Raw genomic sequence first — 17,314 nt, forward strand, 5'->3', positions numbered from 1 at the left:
CACTCACACTTGTAATCCTAACACTTGGAGAAGCTGAGGCAAAAGGATTGTTTGAGCCCAGGTGTTCGACACTAGCCTGGGCAACATAAGGAGACCCTGTCTTTACACACACACACACACACACACACACACACACACACACACGCCAGGCCTGATGTCACATACCTGTAGTCCCAGCTACTCAGGAGGCTGAGATGGGAGGATCTCTTGATCCCAGGAGGTAAAGGTTGCAGTGAGCCATGACCACACCCCTGTACTCCAGCCTGGGCAACAGAGTGAGACCCTCCTCAAAAAAAAAAAAATTGTGCCATATAACATCTCAAATTGTTACTCTATCACACCATTGTCATGTCAGAACCAAGGCTGATGATGCTGAAATATCTGAAGCCATCCAGTGTTCATTTCAAAGAGGACCAGCCCAAATCAATGACACAGAGGCAGAGAGGCAAGCATGGAACCTGAGGGCTGCATGAGGTGTGATTCATCCAGCTGTGGAGTCAGTTTTTCTTGCCTAAATTCAAGAGGATGAATGAGTTGACCCCCCAAAGGAACTTTCCGTTTCCAGCAAGTTTCTCTTAAAACAGAAAAAGTGCTTGTCTGATTTATTTATTTTTTTTATTCCAACTCTTCTGGTTTTACTTAAAACATAAGTCTATATGCTTGGGGCTGAGAGCTGCACATTCTTAAGCATTTTCAAAGAAGCCAAAAAAAAAAAAAAAAAAAAAAAGGAAAAGGATTTAAAATAAAATCCCATCATTGTTCATTGAACAACAAAGTGCAACTGGCGAAAAGAAATAATATTTTGATTTGGAAGAAAAAAAACTGCTGAGCACATCCTGAGCCTCTTAATGGAGTTGCCTCGGTTCAGACAACAGTGGCAGAACAGCCACACATCAGATCAACCAGACATATTATCACCCCCTGTAAAGGCGATTGCTTGTCATCTTTTATGAAGCGTCTGCCCCTTTTGGTTGTCAACAGTGAGGAGACTTACATCTTCTTTCCTGCTTATTCTTCCTCCTGGATCTTATCATGGGGGAACTGCTTCTCCACAACGACCCTTCTCACAGAGAAGAGCTGCTGACTCTGTCCAGGATAACAGAAATAAGACGAAACAGGATAAGTCTATTTCGCAAAGCTGGGAAAGGATTGCCAATCAGCTCAGCACCAGTACACTGGATAGCAGCACAGGAAGCTCCCCTGAAGATCATCTTGTCGATCTTCTGTCTTTTGCAAGATACTCTTCTAGAGATCCCTCCCTTACCTCAAAAGTCTCCAGGGAAGGACACTCCTCAGCTTCCTGCTATTGGCCATGACAATGTCTTATATTTGGAATGCTTTATATCTAATTGAAATCTTTTCTGTCATCTTTTACTTTCCTTCTTCCTCACAAAGCTTGCCCCATAACAAAATTATAAAATAGGTAAAGGTTGGTTTTAGTGCCTTCTCTTCTCTCCCCACCCCCACTCTTTAATGCATCCTCTGCTCTTTCCATTTTCCAAGGTTTTCTGTGTCTTAGTTGTCATAAAGAAAAGTAGATGGGTATGTTTTTTTTTTCCTAAGACATTGGTCCCTTGCAAGATAAGATCTGCAAGAAGTAAGCAATGCTTAATACAAAATGCTGAATTATTAATGATGACATTTCAGGAAACTCTAAAAGGGATATTGGGGTTACGGTGAACTTTGCCCACATCTCTCAAGTAATGTCATGCATGTAAGATTAACCATGAGTATTGAGTCAAGGCAGCCAGCCTAAACTTTGGGAGACCTGCATCCGTTTCCCCTTTATTTATTTATTTATTTATTTTTTTGAGACGGAGTCTTGCTCTGTCACCCGGGCTGGCGTGCAGTGGCCGGATCTCAGCTCACTGCAAGCTCCGCCTCCCGGGTTTAGGCCATTCTCCTGCCTCAGCCTCCGGAGTAGCTGGGACTACAGGCGCCGGCCACCTCGCCCGGCTAGTTTTTTGTATTTTTAGTAGAGACGTGGTTTCACCGTGTTAGCCACGATGGTCTCGATCTCCTGACCTCGTGATCCGCCGGCCTCGGCCTCCCAAAGTGCTGGGATTACAGGCTTGAGCCACCGCGCCCGGCCCCGTTCCCCCTTAATAGCTGTGCCACTTACGTTGATTTATTCAACCTCTTGGAGCCTCATTTCTCCTATTGGAAAAATGGGAGTAATTGGCCTACTTTACAGGCTGTTGTGAGGATTACAAGAGATGATGTAGATAATGCACATTCTACAATGCCTGCCAGGTATATTGTCCTTAATACAAACTGGCTGTCATTATTATTATTGTTGTTATCCATGGTTACTTTTTATGAATACAATCCAAAGATTTTCAGCCAAGCCAGTGGAATACTAAAAAGTTTGAGTGGGGAGCAGTTGCTCTTTCTGCTGATATACTTGATAAATATTACTATATGACTAACAAATATCTTTCTCTCTCCCCAGGATAACATAGGCAGGTAGCGAAGAAAAAGAGGCACAGAAGAGGCTCCCCAGAGCACAGTAGGAGTGGGTAGGCAGTGAGTAGGAGTGAGGATGGCTGTCCTTGTCCTCTGTCTGCCCTAAACCTTTTTGTGGTTCCCATTAAACAGTGTGAATGTCAACAAGGGCTGGGATTTGGGTTGAACTTATTCATACTTCACATCTCCGTATTTTATATTTCCCAGGACTGACCCACATGCAGCCTCTTTCATTCTGAGATAGAGGTCTGCTTAGCATACAGCCAAGTAGATAGACAAATCGTGATTTGGTGAAACCTAGAAGAATTATGAACTGTAGCAAAAATAGCCAGCGAAGGCATAGCTAAGGCATATTTTCCTTTCCCCTTGATATCAGTGGAAATGTGCATCTTCAGGCATCACAGAAATAAACACCCACTCTATATATTTTCCCCTTTTTATGGTTTTTATTGGTATAGCAACATTATTCAAGCTAGGCTCTTCCATCTCCCAAGCCAATTTCTTTTGCATCTGTGTTTATATTGATGCTATTCAAACAATGATCTTCCACTTCCCCTGTCAGTTTCCATCGTGCATTTCACATATTATGAACTTATTTAAACAAAAATAATCCTCTCTGGGTACATTTCTTTCCCATCTGTTTCTCCCCTGCCCTATACTACCAATTCTCATTTCAAAACAACATTGTAATATCATTTATTGTTATTTTCTCTTGTTTTTAAGCTGCTTCTGTAGCATTCAGAGTGGAAAGGTTGGGTGGGGGAAAATATACAGCATTAATGATTTATAGTTAAGAGGGTATTTCATACTCAAAATGTTTCTAAAAGGATTTCTATCAATTTTTAAGAGTAATGAGATCTCAGCAATTATGACATCCTATATTTGTAGGGTGCTTTACAGTTAGTTTTTCATGTACTTTCACTAAGTGTCATTTTAAGGAGCTCGGAAAAAGAAAAGAAAAAGGAAAAATAGAGCTTGTTATCTAGATCATTCTAAATATACAGATTTTTGGCAACCTATAATACACTATGTTGAAGTCAAAATAAAATATAAAGGTGGATCTCCAAACTTAACATTGTATTTTTTGAATCACAGAGTAGTGATTCTAGACATACCTAGAGACTGGGTGGTCTTCGGTGTGTCTGAAGAGCAAAGAGAAGGTGGGGGGTTTATTAGAAAGGGAAATGTTATTATTTTGAAAGAAAGTTTCTTGGCACTGGGAGAGTTTTAGGAGATGGTAAGCTCTGATTGGTGAATGATGGTGGTAGGTAAAATCTAGTCTTGAGAGTTGTGGCAGGCTGTTTCGGCAGCTATTTGATCTAACTAGTTTTAGAGTTACAGCAGGCAGTTTCAGCAACTAGGCTTGCAGAGAATTAAATTCTTTGCACAGTGTTATGTGCCCTAAGTGTTCCCCACCCTGGCTTCTTGGCTCTGATTCAGTTGGGTTATGACAAGAATGACCCAATTCGTATAATCACCCTTCAAACTGGACATGCAGATGTTTGAATCGTTTGCCTGTCTCCAATATGCCTGGTATTGTGGAGACACAGCTATTTGTCTACTAGAATCCATGTGAGGTGGTGGGGGTTTGCTTGGAATTGTTCTTAATTTTGGAAATGATGTAAACAGAGAGAGGTAAGTCTGTCCCTGAATATGAATACATGTTTAGCTTAATAATACTTCTTTATAGTTCCCATTTGTTTAGAGATTGTATTCTGTTTCCCAGGCTCAGAAAGACTTGTTAGAAATACTCTAATCCTTTCTAAATCAGGTGTCTGTGCACCTATTTCCATATAGATATCTTAGGAGCATGAGTGATAATTTATTCTCATAATCTGCCTACAAAAGAAGGTGGTTCCTCCTTCCTCTGCCAGCCTTGCCCAGATGAAAGGGCCAGAGCCTCCTGCATGCTTCTGAGGCCAGCTGTGGGAAATCAACTGAGATTTTTGAAGAGAAATAAGCCTTTTTAGTCTTTGAAGAAATATCTGTAGAACCCACACTCTGGTAGACAACTTCCAGAGGTCACTTAATTCTGCATGGAGTTTCTAACTCAACATGTATATATGGGTCATGTTTCTTCCTCTGGAAAGGCAGATTTGACAAGTTAATATTATCTCACAGAACACACACTCTTCATATGAGAGGTGCTGTAGTGATTCAGAGTTGTTTTTCAAGGGTTCGTGGGCTAGACTGGAATCTCTCACATGCAGGAAGAACATTGATGAGGCATCCATCCTGTCTGACCTCAATCCTTCCTGCAGCCTTGAAGCCCAATATTCCTGAGTTGAACTTTAAAACCTGCCCCAGGTTGGAGATTCTTGCTCCACTTTCTGCAGGCTAAAGAAGTAAGATTCTTCTAATTGTTTTTCATCTGTGTGGTTTTACAAGTGAAGAAGAGCTTATAAGTCTCTTTTACAGTTCATTACAACTGAGAAACCTTATTTAGTCAAAGAAAATTGTCCTTTGGGGAATGATTAGAATTTGCAAGGAGTAAAATCTTTTGGGAGTAGAAAACATTCTCTGCATGGTACAGAAAACAAAAACAAAATCCCCAAACCTACTCCACAATACAATTTCTCATTAAGTAAATGAAATGGCCTTTTCCTTTTCTCAACTCAACCCTATGAGTTTTAATCAATTTAGTTTCTGCTCTCCTGTCCTTGTTTTCTATTTTTCTCCAGTGGATCACTTCTGGTTTCAGTACCATAAAAGGACAGACTTTCTAAAAGTTGGAAAATCCAAAGTTAAAATATATAGCCTTGAATCATAGTTATTAAAAGTTCCTATGCAGTGTCTTAGATGGGTGAGATCAAGCAAGTCAGACTCAAAAGGGGATTGAACTCTTCTTACCAGGAGAAATTAGCATCCTGTTATCTATAAATAGGTCATCCCCATCAGAAATCATCATAGGCGTGACCTTTGTAGTCATCACTGACATAATCTTTATTTCCAAAATCTTTTTCTACTCCTGTAGTTCATCCTGGCCTCTTCTGGCTTGAAACAATCTCTTTCAGGAACTTTGGAGTCCATAATCTTGACTTCTTTACCAAGGCAGCTCACGTTGCTTCTTTTTCTGGTCTTGACTATATTCAAATTCCACTGTCCTAACTAAATACTATCACATAGATAAAAGTAAAGGGATTTCTAATATCAAGAGGCTCAGAGATGTAGCCCTGATATGATGTGCTCAATCATAGGAGGAGTAGCAGGGAATGAAGGGGCTGTGTAGAGTTTCTCAACACTTCATGGAAAGTTAGAATATCTGCCTGAATGCTCCATGTGAGGTCTAATAAATTTTTCTGATCAATTGTACATGTGCTAAACGATAATTTGAAGCATGTTTGAAAGATACGGTTCTATGTTTAGGCAGTTTTGACAGTCATTTATTATAAATACCGTCTTGGTTTATGTCACTCTCCCTAAACTAAGTTTGAGGTGCAAAATTCTGGTTTTGGATTCTGAAGGCTTGCTTTCCAATGCTCTCTCTGTGGCAATCAATTGTGTGATCTTTGGTAAGTCATACAGTGGCTCTGGGACAATTTCACATTTGAAAAATGTGGAAATAGGGCTGGGTGACCAAGGAGGGAGTTAAAGAGCTAGGCAAGCACAGTGTTTTACACTGATTGTCCCAGGATAAGTTTATAGACCTTGTTGGGCTTCAGTTTCATCAGGACATTTTAGTGAATGACAGCTTTCTGTGCTCACCCCAACAAGTCCTATTCAGTAGTGTTTGCAGGGAGAAGCAGTCCAGTTGCTCATTTAATCAGTCAAGTTGCTTATTTAATCAGTGTGTTAGGTGATTTTGATGTTCAGGGTCCTCACACCATACCTTGAGAAACTTACCCAGGGAGGTATAATTCAGAGTCCCAGAGAACCTCTCCTTTCCATCCCATCACTAGCACTAGAAAGGTCCTTGAGGGGTACAAAGGGAAGACTTCTCATTGGGCTTAAAGCCCAAATGTCTGAGATAAAAGCAATCACACTAATGAATAACTAACAAGCATGGGTCCTTTCCAGATCAGGTTTTGAAAAGGCCAGTACAAACCAGCTGTGGCCAGTCAATACTAGCCTAAACTAGTTGGGCCATCACAGCCTATTTAAACTGATTGTGATCAGTTGAAACTACTCTACACTGATCAGGTCCATCCATGACTAGTCAGAACCATCATAGACTGATTGTAGCTGGTCAAAATCAGTTGAAACCAGTTAGGTTCGGCCATAGCCAGTGTAAACCAGCTGTGACCCAGTAAAACTGGTCAAAACAAATTGGAACAGGCAGTAATGGAGCAAAACCAGCATAAATCTGTTGTGCCCAGTTCAAACCACTCTAAACTGGTCATGCCCTTTAATAACCATTAGAAACTGGTGTTATGGGCCACTTAATACTGGCCTAGACCAGCTGCAGCCAGTCAGAACAGGTCTAAACCATTTGTGGCTAGTTATAACCAGTCAAAATGGTAAGAGCCTGCCATGAACAATCAGAACCAGTATAAACTGGTTGTAACAAGTCACAGTTGAACCTAGCTGAAACCAGCATCAATATTTTGCAGCTGGTTCGCCGGGCGTGGTGGCTCACGCCTGTAATCCAAGAACTTTGGGAGGCTGAGGCGGGTGGATCATGAGGTCAGGAGATTGAGACCGTCCTGGCTAACATGGTGAAATCCCCTCTCTACTAAAAATACACAAAATTAGCCGGGCATGGTGGTGGGCACCTGTAGTCCCAGCTACTTGGGAGGCTGAGGCAGGAGGATGGCGGTGAACCCAGGAGGCAGAGCTTGCAGTGAGCTGAGATCGCGCCACTGCACTCCAGCCTGGGCGACAGAAGGAGACTCTGTCTGTCTGTCTGTCTGTCTGTCTGTCTGTCTCTCTCTCTCTCTCTCTCTATCTATATATATATTTGGTGAAAAGTGGTCTAAAGCAGTTGTGGCCACTTGAAATTGGTTAGAATCATCAATGACTGATTGAAACCCAGCAAAACTGGTTGTGGATGGTCTATGCAGGGTTTAAACCAGTCATAGCCAATCATAGTTGGTTCAGGCAAATTATGGCAGGTCAAAATCAGCCAAAACCAATTGCAGCTGATCAGAGGCAGCCTAAACTGGTTGAAGTTAGTCTAAACTGGTCAGAACCTGCCATGACCAGTCAGAATAGGCATAAACCAATTGCAGTTGGTCAAAATGAGTAATGAGTCAAAACTGATTGAGGCTGGGCATAGGTGGTCTAAAACAGTTGTGGCCAATTAAAATAAGTTGTGACCAGCCACAACCAGCTTAAATTGTCTACATCCAGTCAGAACTGGTTTGAACTTATTATGGCCTGTTGAAATCAGTCAAAACTGCTTGAATAAAAAACCACGACCAGTGAGAAACACAGAAATAAACCAGGGCCACTGAAAATTGGCCTAAATCAGTTATACCCTGTTAAAGCCAGTCTAAACCAGTTGTGGCTGGTCATAATAGGTCCAAACTGGTTTGGGACAGTCAAAACTGGTCTAAACCATTTGTAACAGACCATGACCAGTCAGAAATGGCCAAAATCAACTGTGGCTGGTAAAAATCAGCCTAAACCAGTTGTTCCATATTCAATCTGTCTAACCCTGTCATGGTTGGTCATATGAATCCAAACTAATTGTGGCCAGAAGAAACCAGCCTAAACAGATTGTAGCCAGTTAGAGTCAGCCTAAATCATTTGTGGCCAGTTAAAACTCATCTAAATCAGTTGGAAATAGCCCAGACCAGAAAGAACTGGTATAAACAGGTGGGGACCGGTCACAACTGGTTGAAGCTGATCTCGGCCAGTTTAGACTAGCTTTTAGCTAGTTTCTCCTGGTTTTGACTCATTATGTATGGCTTCAACGTTATGATGGGCAGTGTCCAGGGATAAACAGCAGTGTCCAGCGCTGACTGCTCATGACTGTTCATAGAACAGTGGCAGCACATGATGAACAGCAAGCCATAGATTACTGGAGTTCCTCAAATTAAAAATAAACTTTTGTGAATTGTGGTTTTGATTTGCCTATACCTTGTGAGTAATGATGCTGAACATATTTTCATGTGCTTCTTGGACATTTACAAACTGTTTTTGTAGAAATGGCTACTGAAGTCCTTGCTCAATGTTTAAAGTAGTTGAAACTGGCTTTGTTGCTTCTTGCTTGTGCAGAAGCTTTTTCGCTTTATGTGATTCCATTTGTCAAATTTTGCTTTTGTTGCCTGTGTTTTTGAGGTCTTACTCCAGAAATCTGTGTCCAGAACAATATTCTGGAGTGTTTCTCCAATGTTTTCTTCTAGTAGTTGCATAGTTTTAAGTCTTAAATTTACAGCCTCAATCGATTTTCATTTGTTTATATGACAAGAAATAGGAGTCTACTTTCATTCTTCTGCATAAGGATATCCAGTTTTCCCAGTGCTATTCATTGAAGAGACTATCCTTTTCCCAAAGTATGTTATTGATGCCTTTGTTGAAAATGAGTTAACTGTATATTTGTGAATTTATTTCTGGGTTCTCTATGTTTACTTTTTTATTTTTTTAAATGCCCATGCATGTTTTATTAATAAAAACTAACAGTGTCAAGTTAAACAAGTCAAACAATGAAAGTCTTTTTTTATTCCATAAAATATCGCAGAAAAGTTTGTGTTTCAATAAAAAGACTCATTCTAGAACAGGTAGCTAATGTGCAGTTAATGGGTTTTGTGAATAAATTTTAAGAGACTACTGCCTGTCCTTAAATTTGTCTTTTTATATAAAAAAAGAACTATTAAAAATGATTGGCATATTTTGAGTTAAAAATTGTTAAAACATTCCCTATATTTAATTTCAATTTTATAATAGATTACAGAAGATGCTTATGAAACAAACACAACATTTGTTTCAGTACGTGTCTTTAAATGATAGACTTGTAAGTATGTAAACAACTATATAATAAAAGGGTTTCAAACGCTGCCTGTAAGAAATCAGGCAAATTTTACCATAAGCAATAAACCATTCCAAGTCTTCCAAGCCTGCTAGACAGTCTCCATAGCCGCACCAGTGTGGCAATAAGCTTTAACCAAACAAAACAAAAACAAACAAAAACACTTTGCAATTTGTTGCTGCAAAATAGGGAGAGAAAAGAGTGTATAAACTTGATGGAATCACAACAGTCAATATAATTTAAGGGAGAATAAAGTCAGTAAGGTTGATGGTGTTTATTGTTTAGAAAGTCGAATTCTGCTGTTTGCTTGGGGCTCTTGGACACCGTGCCACTGAACAAATGGACAACTCCGCAGAGTCTCACTCTCTGCCAGCGTGGGTGCTGTCCAGACTCACGGCAAATAAATGGCATTCGGTGCTCACCATCCACAACAGGAGGGCGTTTTATTTTCATGTATGAGGATGAAATACAATTTCTTCAGCAAACTCAGCAAAAACCGTTAAGGGGCAAAAAATAAGTCTGCACTTAAAGAAAAACAGAAAATGAAAAAACACAAAATCCTAAAAAGTAAATAAACGCCCCTCATCAGCACACTGGTATCAAAACACACATCCACAGCATGTCTTACTCCTACGTGAAACAATCCTTGCTTATCGGAGGTGCATATCTAAATTCAACGGCTTACCAATATCTTCTTAGGAGTAGGCCAAAAGGAAACAGAAAACCCACATTAAAAAAAAAAGTTTCTTTTCCCTAAACGTTTTCTTGAAGCTGAATGTGAAGTGGAGAGGACGTCAGTCATCCTCGTTGTTCTCGTTGAAGTCGTCATCCTCGTCATTCTCCCGGAGGCAGGACACCGTACTGAGGTTGGAGCTTGTGGCCAGCATCCCATCTGCACCGTTGGTCAGGTCACTGGCAGAGAGTTTCGTGCCGTTAGACATGGAACGTGCCGTTGTGATGAACACGCCTCCAACAGTTAGTTCCCTGAGCCATTTCTGTCACGTACAGCTCCAGGGCCTCTGGGACCAGACTTCTGGCCATTTTAAGGTCTTCGGCAGAGCAGCTTCCGGACTCCAGCCCACGAGCCGTGCTCATCCGCTTCAGCACTTCTATGTCATCCTATATTTCAGATGTGTTGTCAAATTTAAACAGATACTCGAGTTCGTCGTTGGAGATGTTGCAGTCGATGACGGTCTTCTTGCTGGTGTTAACGATGATGAGGGCAGGTGGATGAGCGAGCTGGGCGTCCTTGGCCGGCTGGCCTGCTGCTCCTCTTGCTGGTTTCTCTCTTCACCAGATTCTTGAAGGCAATTTGCTGTCGAATAAAAAACCTGAAATTGAGATTTTCTGTTTTATTCTGTCAAGTCTCCTCCGTCTTTCCACCTCTAAGTTCTGACATTCCTGAGTCCAGTTGGTGGGCAGACCAACCCACTTGATCTCCTTTTTCTCCTTGGAGATGATGTTCATGGCCATCAGCACGTTTAAGGCATCATAGATGCGCCGTCTTATTCTGGTCATAAGCTGACTCACTTGGTAAGATCTGGTTGCCGGCAGCACTGAACTCTGCGACCAGCTCTTCCACCACTTCGTGGTAGGAAGTGGTCCCTTTCCACTGCACCTTGTCTCAGACCTTCATGGAGAAATGCCACAGGCCTTGCTATTCTTTTCTCCTTTCCTGTTGCGCTTCCCGGCAGGCCAACCACGGCTGGTTCTGAGAGGTAAAGTGAGTGCTGGCTGTGTGTGGGCTTCCTACCACGAGGATATTTGACGCTGCCGGTTTCTGAGGTGTACCGGTTACCACTTGCTGGGCAATGTTGACATTGAACTGTACAAAGGTTTTCGGCAAGAGCTGCTTCCCGAGCGGGTTGACAATGGAGGAGTGAACTGTCACAAGGGACACCAACGCCTTTTCCCGGACTAAGGTTCTGGTCTATGAAGACCTTGAGTTCTCCGTTGGCTTCAATTAGACCGGCAACTTTCGCCATGTTACCAGATCTGGGAAATCAATGCTGTAAACGATCACCCTCCCAGAGAAGAAAAATAATGTTTCTGGGCGCAGCCCCTGCGTCCCGGAGCAACATGCAGACTCGCGGGACCACCCCAGACCCCGGCGGCGCCGGCCCAGCTGACAGGTAACTCTAACAAGTGGGCTTCCGGGATCCGAGTCGCGCGCCTGTCGCTAGGCCTCCGGCCGCCTCTGCACGTCTCCCGCGCGCGCTGGAACCGGGTACCCGCAGGCCGCCGTGGGGCGGCCTCTCCTCCCCCACCCTCTGCGCTCTGGCCAACCCTGGCCCTGGCCTCTACCCCCAGTCCGGCGCGGGCGCGGGCGCTGCTGTCAGCCGGAAGGGCCCAGCCCGGGACCCCCTACCCGCGGCACCTGGCTGCCGGGCCCGGCCGCGTAGGCGGGGGAAGGGGCGGCGCTGAGAGGCGCAGGCTGGGGTAGGGCCGGGCTGTCCAGGTGGTCCCGGCCGTGGAGAGGTCCCTCTGGGTACGGGGACCTCTATGTTTATTTTTTTATGCCAGTACCATGCTGTTTTGGCTACTATAACTTTATAGAACATTTTGAAGTCTGGTAGTGTGATGCTTCCAACTTTGTTCTTTTTACTTAAGAATGCTTTGGCTATTATGGGTCTTTTTTGGCTCGTATTAGTTTTCGGATTATTGTTTCTATTTCTGTGAGGAATATTACTGATACTTTGCTAGGGATTGCATTGAATCTGTAGAACACTTTGAGTAATATGAACATTTAACAATATTGATTCTTCCAATATGTAAACATGGAATATCTTTTCCCTTTTTTGTGTGTCCCCTTCAATTTCTTTCATTGGTGTTTCATAGTTTTCATTCTAGAGATTTTTCACCTCTTTGGTTGGGTTGATTCATACTTCTTTTTCATAGCTATTGTACATTCTTGGTTTTCTTTTTCAGATTGTTCACTGTTGACATATAGGAAGGCTATTAATATTTGTGTGTTGATTTTTTATCTTGCAGTTTTACTGAATTTGTTTATCTGTTATGAGAGATTTTTGATTGAGTCTTTAGGTTTGTCCATATATAAGATAAGATAATCTTCAATCAAGAAAAATTTGACTTTATTATTTCCAGCTTATATGCCCTTTATGTCTTTTTCTTATCCAATTGCTCTGGCTAGGACTTACAATACTATGTTGAAAAAAAGTAGTGAAAGTGGGCATTCTTGGTTTGTTCTGGATCTCAGGTTTTCCCAGTTCGGTATGATACTAAACTAACTGCACCTGGTAAGAGAAGGTCTACCGTGGTTGTGGCCAGTTGAAACAGGACTGATTTGATTGGAACTGGCCATAATCATTCTGAACTGGCATAAACCAACTGTAGCCAGACAAAGCTGGATAAAACTGGTTGAGGCCAGCCATAGCCAGTGTAAAGTGGCTGTGGCAGTAATAACTGGTCTAAACCAGTTGTGACCAGGTGTAATTGGTCTAAGCCTATCAGAACCAGCCATAACTTGGCAGAACTGGTATGAACTGGTTGAGGCTGGCCCAAACCAGCCAAAACCAATTACAGATGGTCAGTACCAGTCTAAACTGGTTGTGGCCTGTCATAGCTATGCAAAACTAGTTTTGGCCAGTTGAAAACTGACTTAAACTTATTGCAACTGGTCATATTCAGTCTAAAGGGCATTCAAATGGAAAATAAGAAAGTCAAATCATCTTTGAAGATGATGTGAGCTTCTGTATGGAAAAACATTAAGACTTCATCAGAAAACTCTTATAACAGATAAACAGTTCAGTAAAGTTGCAGGATACAAGATCAACATACAAAATCAATAGCCTTGTTATATGCTAACAGTGAACAACCTGAAAAACCCGGAAAGTGTGCTAATGTACAATAGCTACAAAAAAATAGTAGGAAAAACAACTGAAGAAGTGAAAGATCTCTGGAATGAAAACTATTAAATACCAATGAATGAAATTGAAGAAGACACACACAAAAGGGAAAGATATTCCATGTTTGTAGATTGGAAGGATTGAGGGGACACCAAGAATGGGGACATGGTGGAGAAACAAACAAGACAGCCCAAAGGCAAACTTTGCTGGCTGTGCATTTTTGCTACACGCTGTCTTCAGAGATGTAGACACGGAGTTGGCGAGAGTTGAGGGGATATAGAAGGAAATTGATGAGAATGACAGATATAATTCATCTGGAAAATAAATGCCTGGGGTATTTTCTGAAAGGCATGCAGGTGAGAAATATGTGACTAAAAGATGGCTTGTTCCAGCAAGTACCCTATGGTGTCTGGCTGTGCCCTGAAGTCAAAAGCAGAGTTATTTGATCATATGACATCTGTGGGGTGATGGTAACTGTTAGCTTTAAGTAGACAGAGAATCTGTGCTGGGGCAGGTGTGTTTGTGCATGGAGGGCAGATGAGGATTGAGAGAGAGGAGTCGTGTATAATAAGTCCTAAAGGAGAGAGAATGCAGCTAAACAACTCAATAACTCTGTCCTAGTTTCAGCTCCATCAGTGCAAGGGCAAAGCATCGAAATTAGCCTTCAATACAGTTTATTTGTTGCTATCTAAATTCCAATTTTTTTTTTTTTTGTCAAGTTGGTCCATTTGCATGCAAGGTTGCTAGCTCTAATCTACTCTGATAATGACTTGAGTAAGCAGGTTGAAAATGTCTTACTCCTCCCTAAAGGCTCACTATGTAGAAAGGAAGGAGAGTAAAGCAACCTTTTCATAATTAAACAAGGAAGAAAATTACATCATGTTTTTATACTTTTCTTTTTTTTTTTTTTTTTTACCACTCACAACTTTGGATGCTGAACTAGGGTTGGCAGAAACATGGACTGGAGAAGATGGGTGACATGTTTCTTGGAATTCAAACTTCTCTTTATCATGAAGCCTTAGTAATGCTGCCCAGCCAATTTCTGCATTAAACAAACACAAATTGAAGGAGAGGAACATTATTTAATCTCCCCATGGCCAACATCCATTAATAACCTAGATTTTCCTGAACCTAAATCTTTTATACAGCTAATTCATCATCTTCCTTTTTTTTTAAATGGATTCTTCTCTAAGATTTATTCTCAAAGATACTTAATTCTTTCAACTAACTGATGAGATCGTGAGCTATGACATGGCTGAAATTTTATATTTTCCTTGTAAGAATTGAACACCACTCCTTTCAATTCCAATCCATTTCATTTAGTTCTGTTCTCTGCTGTCCCATTTTCCCTCTTGTTTCATTCTAGAAATCACCAGAGTCAGATCTTGAACTTAATACGCACTTTGAATGCCTAGATCAAGACTCCATTTTGATGGTCTGGGTTAAAACTCTGTAAGTGCTTAATTCCTTTAACCATCCCATTATCAACCTCTTCCCCCATCCCTTTCAGACACTAAACATAGAATAAATGGGATGCATTTACTTAAATGGCCAGGAACTTTGTGAATGGCCAGCCAGTGTTGGGGCATCACCAGAAGGAATTAATAGAAAGGAAAGCTAGCCCAAGGGGAAATTTTAAATAGGTGAAGTTTATTTAAATTCACTTAATCTCTCTTTTCCTTAACACCTTTCTTTCTTCTTAGGGCTCCTTAATTAACTTCCCCCTTTCTCTTTTCTAGCCCTACAGAGTGTTCGTGCTACTTTCTGGCTATCCTAGACTATGTATATATATCTGCCTTGTACAGCACTACCACGGTTGCCTGATCCCTCTTTCTCATTCAGATATATATCATCACAGACCTTGCTCTCTAGTGTCCTAAGTAAACCCTAGTTAACTGATAAGCTCAACTGTGCCGGAGAAGGTTAATATGGTGTTTTCTCCTTCAGATTTTGAATTTCAAAAGGAGACTTCAGAATTGATTTAACCCAAAGGAATGCATATCTTTTGGTGGAATTCTAGGCACCTTGGTAGAAAATTTTTGAGATGAGTGGCCCTATTGCTCAGATGCCACCATGTATATCATTTTCTATGTTGTCTCTAATTAAATTCAGTTCTGCCTCCAGGACTGTAATGGGGAAATTTTAGATAGGTATGCTTTCTAAGTGAATTGCTGACACTATTCATTTATGCAAACCGTACCATTTGTTCATTTAATAGAGATTTACTGAGCATCTATTCTATTGCAAGTTGTGAGAGGTGCCTTGGATATACCTGATGCATAAGACAATATGGCAGTAGTAAAATCTGAACAACCAGAGTTCACTTCCTGGCTTCCTCTAGGGAAGGAATAGTTGCCAAACCTGTCCCATTCATCATAAAAAAAAAAAAAAAAAAAGGATGAAGAGTATGTATCACACACTTGAACTTAATCCATGCAGTTCGCTTACTGTGGTTCACGAAGAAAGGGTTTGGAAAAACAAGATAAATACTTCAGTCAGGGCACGCTGGCTGCTGAAGCGTATTTAAAAATCAAATTACCATTTTAATGGTATGCATCGTTTCCATATCAAATGATGACATTATTGGCAAAGACTAGAAGGTGACACAATTTTGAGTGCTTAAACTGTCCCAACAATAGATGAAGCTATCTTAAAAGGACTACAAAGCCACTCCACCATCTGGCACCCTCTCTCGCCATCCTGGTATGGATGGGGAAAAAGAACGCTTCCAAGTGGTGAAATGAAATGAAATTGGCTTGCCCTGAGGATGCACGTTGAGGAGGGCCTGTTCGGCCATCTGACATTCTTCTTACTGTAACTGCATAAAGGGATGGCTTCCCAAGCAACAGTCTTATAAACAAACTCTTTTTTATTATTACAAGTAGACAAGTTTACTACAGGTTTATTGTAGAAAGCACAGCAGAACACAAAGCAAAAAAACAGAAGTCATTCATAAAACGTGGAAATAGCTAATATTGATATTTCAGTGTATATCCTCCCAGTCTTTAAAATTTCCTGTGTGCATTCGTGTGTGTATGTTTATGTGTGTATGTGTGTGTTTTCAAAGCAAAAATGAAATCAAACTGTATTATTTTCCATTTAACACAGGCTGACTTCATGAGCATGTGGCCTGTGCTTGGTTTAATGATCTGCTGTTGCCATCATGAAATACTTAATTTTATCTTTGAACCTGTGTGTTGTAAGTGAAGTCCAATGGGAGTGGAGGAGATGCATGCAATATGGGTGGCTCCTGTTCTTGATGCCTCATTTGCATATAGTGTTCACAGTGCTCCATGAGCACAGAATTCCGATGGGTCCACAACGCAGGGGACTTTGTGAGACTGAAAGCAAGCATGAGGTAAGCATGTTATATCTATAACTGAATGCTCACCATCCTGAGGGACTGTGCTTTCCACTTGAACCACAGCTTGCTTCTAATGCAGAGAGAAGACAATGGTGTTTTAAGAAACATGAAGGACCAAGAAAACTTATCATATCCTTTCTTACACAGGTTACCTCCCTGTATTAGCCAAGCACTTGAAATGATGACGTAGAAGGAAAAAGTAAGCAACCTGTAATTCCTTTCCTCTCAGTTATTCCTTACTCATCAGTAAACCAAAGGTAGAGAGTGCTGGTAGACTGGGGGTACATCAAGAAGTGAAATAAAAACAGTTGAGTTTACTTTGTGAACTCATTTCCATGTTCTGGCAAGACAGAAATACATATGTATATGAAAACTCAAAGTAGAAATTGTATAATTTTGGTGATTCTAAAAAAGAAATGGTTTTATTCACATTTTGAACTTGCACCACACGATAGAAAGATGAAGGGTACAATTCATGCTAATAAATTTTTAAATTTTATTTACTTAACAACATTAAATAGTAAATTAAGAATTTCATGTCAAGTCAAATGAGAGACCATAGAAGAAAGGAAAGATACTTTTTTTTTGTTTAGGACCCCTCATTTTCATTTTCCACTGGGCCCTGTGAACTATATAGCCAGCCTTGACTGAATGATACATTGTGATCATTTTTTTCAAATCATTAAATATGATTTATTTTTATTATAT

The 17,314-nt window shown here is 41.0% G+C and overlaps 1 protein-coding gene and 1 pseudogene across 2 annotated transcripts in view; both read right to left on the reverse strand.

Annotated features, from left to right (window-relative positions):
• HSD11B1 (hydroxysteroid 11-beta dehydrogenase 1) overlaps positions 1-17,314 on the reverse strand; it is a 949,596-nt gene that overhangs the window by 501,960 nt on the left and 430,322 nt on the right. The gene's annotated exons all lie outside the window — the stretch shown is intronic.
• Positions 9,037-11,499, reverse strand: LOC126949049 (transcription factor Dp-1-like; annotated as a pseudogene). The gene has a single exon (XR_007723582.1). The product of XR_007723582.1 is annotated as a transcription factor Dp-1-like (transcript).

Source organism: Macaca thibetana, chromosome 1, assembly GCF_024542745.1.
Source record: "Macaca thibetana thibetana isolate TM-01 chromosome 1, ASM2454274v1, whole genome shotgun sequence".
Classification (NCBI taxonomy): domain Eukaryota; kingdom Metazoa; phylum Chordata; class Mammalia; order Primates; family Cercopithecidae; genus Macaca; species Macaca thibetana.